Source organism: Hoplias malabaricus, chromosome 2, assembly GCF_029633855.1.
Source record: "Hoplias malabaricus isolate fHopMal1 chromosome 2, fHopMal1.hap1, whole genome shotgun sequence".
In the NCBI taxonomy this organism is placed as follows: domain Eukaryota; kingdom Metazoa; phylum Chordata; class Actinopteri; order Characiformes; family Erythrinidae; genus Hoplias; species Hoplias malabaricus.
In genome coordinates, this window is record NC_089801.1 from 80,681,415 (window position 1) to 80,686,071 (window position 4,657).

The 4,657-nt window shown below is 38.4% G+C and overlaps 1 long non-coding RNA gene across 2 annotated transcripts; it reads left to right on the top strand.

Annotated features, from left to right (window-relative positions):
* Positions 1-1,649: 1,649 nt before the first annotated feature.
* LOC136687371 (uncharacterized) lies at positions 1,650-4,370 on the top strand. Of its 2 annotated transcripts, XR_010800447.1 has the most exons (6): positions 1,650-1,823; positions 2,162-2,276; positions 2,441-2,588; positions 2,676-2,751; positions 2,913-3,029; positions 3,844-4,370. It is a non-coding gene; the product is annotated as an uncharacterized lncRNA (long non-coding RNA). The 2 variants fall into 2 exon arrangements; XR_010800446.1 differs by having other exon boundaries at positions 2,441-3,029.
* Positions 4,371-4,657: the final 287 nt, after the last annotated feature.

Genomic DNA, 4,657 nt, shown 5'->3' on the forward strand with positions numbered 1-4,657 from the left:
TAAAAGGCAGAAAAGAAACCACTTTAAGGGACTACAATGGACAAATGTTACAGCAAAAGTCATTCGATCTGTGCACCCATGCTGCAGTTCTGCATTTCTTGGTCACAGGGTTAAAGCTCTTGGATCAAAGAGAAATGCACCACTTTTTAAATGCTCAGGGTGCTGTACATTTAGTGACTGTCCAGTTGAAGTAGATGATGTAGTGCACAGTGAGGCTACTCTGAAAGCACTTGTGTCCTTCAGAGGTGAAACTGCGGTACACAGTGAAACTGAACTGAACAGGCGTCCTGTGAGAGCAGAAGAACAACTTCGTACAGATCAACAACTTGTAGGCACGCTTCCAAGGGCCCTTTATCTTCTAAATCTGCAGGAACTTCAGAAACCTGTATTTGAGTCTGGTTGCAGAGATGAATCCCCAACTCCTGGGGTTCTGAAATCCATCTCCTGGAGACAAAGAGGCAAGAAAAGACCTCATAAAAATGAAACTCTGAGTCTCCAGAAACTGACTCGCCTCAAAATGTGCTTCAAACACTACTCCTCCTTCCTAAAGGAGCAATGCTGTGGTCAAAAAGGAGCACTGACAGTTTTCACAGACGATCAAAAGAGGACACAGTGTATCTAGATGCTACAGGGAGTATTCTAAAAAAACAATAAAACAATCCAGGTCCATTTTATGTATGAGATCGTGGAGAGAAACCAAAACAAAGGTTGTCCTCCTTTCCCTGTCGCAACTGATGTGACACGTGATCACACCACTGCTTCTGTTCTTTATTTTCTCAGTGTGGTTCAAACGGATCGTGCCAGACTTCATGGACACAGGAATATAAACCCAATAATGATTGTAGGTGATGGCTCTATTGTCCTCATGCAGGCAATAGCACAAGTTGTGTGTGCATATATTTGACCTCCTGACATCAGCACAATGGCAGAATTAGACGAGGTGCTTCTCAGCTGCACTGTACTTTTTTCAAGTCCATGCAGTTCTGAAAATGTACAGAAGCACTTCACTGACCTCCAGGCACTGCTTATGGCCTTTGGAGAATCTCCTGTCAATGACAGCAGCATTGTTGCCGAGGACCTTGAGGTAAAAACCTCATTATGATTTTCATTAAACTTCTCTCTTTACCCTTTTCCTCAATCCGTAAATATGTGATTTATTTTATAGGTCACCGTAAGTCAAACACCATTTCAAACACATTTCAAGAATCTCATCAGCAGCGCACCTCTGGACCAAGAAGGAGACCCTAATGTTTACTGCTCTAGGACATTCACCTCTTCCTTAGTCCCTTACGTCTCGCCCCAGGCAGCTCTGTGGACAGGTTTGACGCTGGGTGGGTGATTCATTCAGGTGATTCCAGTCTTAGTTCATGCACAGAATGTACATCTGTGAAAAAGTATATCTCGCAACAAGGAACATTTCAGGAACATGGTGTTATTTTCGGTGACCTGGGGAGGCGTGGTGAGGGGCTGTTTATCAGCAGTTCTCAAAGAAATGTTCCAGAATTTCAATGAAGACCCTCCAGGTGAAATATTCTTCAAGTGTTTCTCAGTTTAAAAGTATGGTCTGTATTTTACTAGTCGTGCTGCTGGAAATAATCTGATATATTACAGTGAAACACGCCATTGATCTTCAGAACTTCACCAAAGACGACAGAACCCAAGGGAATCATGGAGAAGAGCCAGTGGGAGCTCAAAAAAACACCATTCAATAGACAACGAATAACAAGACGTGATGACTCTGTGAGAAGTGATCAGGACGCCCATGTTGCCCTTTTAAGGGAATGTGGTGATGGAGAACGAACCACGAGGAAAAAAGAGAAAAGGTTTGAAAAAAAATAAAAAAACACAAACACATGATATAATATAAAAGATAAATATATATTAATTGAATGTATATATTAAATTATTAAATAGGATTTATCAGACTCTGCTCAGACAGTCATTTAAGAGTTATTTAAAGATCTGTTGTTCATCTTTCCGGTTGTCTACAATAAGACAATATTCATATGTAACAGTGATGTTATATTTTTATCTTTAAACCGTTATGAATGATTGTATAAGTATTAATTATTAACACCACACTTAGTGCAAAAAGATAAACACGTGCAGCACAGAGAAACCAAACATCTGTGTTTTAATTACTATTAATGTCATTATCTAGGAGCAGAAAATACAGAAAGAGGTGTGGAAACAAAGAGAAGGGAATCAGAGGGGAGTCTGTGTCACGCCGATGAAGTAGACATTTTTGTACAAAGTGAAAAATATAAGAACCAACAGTGAGTTCATGAATTAACACCTGATAGTGTTTTGTTTATTTGTTTTTTTTTAAATGTACAATGTTTTAGATAAAAATGATACAAGATAATGATTAAAAATTATTAGGTAATTGTTAAAAATGTAGTGAGAACCAAAAAAAACAGTTGTTTTGAATGTTTTAAAGAAGTCTTCAAGAACAAACAGCACACATTTGAAAGCAGAAGAACCAGTGGACGATGAAAGGGATGAGGACCTCATTTATAAGCGGCCGAGTACAGCACAGGAGCCTTTTTATAGCTCATAGTTTCATGGTCATATTATTTGGACAAAATGTAATAAATACTCTACTATTTGTGTTAAAACTCTATTGACTTGTGCACTGACGTGTAGTTATTTATTTACTGACATGACTTTTCCAGTTTAAAACAGAACACTAAATCCCCATTGACTTGTGCCTCGCCTACAGCTGACATTCAGGAAACAGCATCAGTGACAGTGAGATAACCACATATCACCACATTAATAATATATTATTCTACAACTGACACTTCTTTAGGTTTTTAAACAGTGTCTGTCTTCAGAATTATAATAAGTTTTCACAAAGGAAATATCTGAATGTGAACTAATGCATATTTCTATATGATTAATATCCACAGAGTCATCCCATGACATTAATTACATCTACGCCATCCACATCTTATGAGCCTCTAACTTCAGAGCGTGAGCCGAGACAGAAACAAGTTCATGAAACAAAAGAAACTGTTCCTTTAAAGGTGTTTATTTTATTCAGTCTGTAGCTCAGTACCTTCCAGTGATTCTAGAAGAGTAATAAAGGCTTAGCCACGAAACATTACAACACTGTACCACTTTAGAATAGGACTACACTTATACACTTTTATTAACGTTTAACCATCTGTTTATTTATGATATTTATTGTGTTGTTAATATATTAAAAATAATTAATGATGTTATAAAACATAAATAGAAATGGCCTCTTTGCCAAATAGTGAACCCACATCCATCTGCACTGTTAGACCTCAGATCTTGCTGGATACTGACCTTACTTTGTCTTCTCCATCAATCGACATTAAACCTATCAGCGTCAGCACAGATTTCTTAAAAATGGCAAACGTTTAATGAATAAACCACCAACAAACTCGCTTTTTATACATTAACTATAATGCGGTGTGTACCCTGACATAACAACACAATCAGCCAAATTCACATCATCAGGTCTTAGCTTATTCTTTATGTCGACATTTTCAATAAGTGCTCAGACATTTTCAGCATTAGGCAATAAACACAGGTCACTGCTGCTTTTTCTATCTGTGGGTCACAAATGATTATGAATGATATAATTATTATATATTATTATAAGGTGTTTTACACAGGTTTTTAAAACATTTGTAAACCTTTATAACTGTGGTCTTATTTTAAAGTGATACCCAAAGCGTATTTATGTAGTGCTCTATATTTAAATAAAACTGCAACTTCAGACTTAATTCAGCTTCATTTAAATTACTGATACTGCACTTAGCTTTCAGTTCTCAGCGTTAACATTTATATGTTTTATATTATTTGTAACAGAGAGGTAAAGGAATGAAAACAAGAGCACGGAGAGAAAACCTTGGGCCAGTTTGGGGAAATCATTCACCGCAAGAAGTCATTCCAGCAGCAGCCAGATTGTCGAGACCAGTAATTATTCACCGTGATCAGTGGATTAGCATCTGGACCCGCAGACATGGCTAAGCAGTGATGAGATAGAGTTAGCTTGCTTTTACATGGCACAGAAGTATAATGATATTGATGGCTTTCAGTCATGCCTGTTGTTCTCAGCCCTTCATCGTGGCAGTATTGTTGGGACCCCAGTGAAGCCATTTGTGCAAGTACTGAATATTAATGACAACCACTGGATTACTGCAAGTGTTGCCGGCCCCAGGTCTAGGGGTGGCTGGGCCAGCAGCAAGGGACACACAGACCGAGCGGCACTGTGTATCCTTAGAGTCTATGGATCTGTGAATCTGTGAATCAGTGAAGAAACACGACAGCAGTGAAAAGCTTTCTGAACTGCGCATGCTCAGAGTCTAAATTTTAGTGTGTTCTCCATGCAACTCAATGGGCTGAAGCGCCATCTAGGGGTTGAGTGGTGTTATACCATATCAAACAAACAAGAATGGCCTCAAAAGCTTTTAGAATGGTTCTGATGATTAAAATAATAAAATGAGTGTGAGGAGGGGGTGGTCTGTGTTAAATTAACTGTAGATGGAGGCAATTTTCTAACCCTCTACACAAGCAACATTCTCTGTCAGCCAAATGAGGTGTGCATATATGACAGCTTAAATTCAGGAGTAAACAACAACACTAAACAAATGCTGTCACGGATGATTCGAGCGTCAGCACC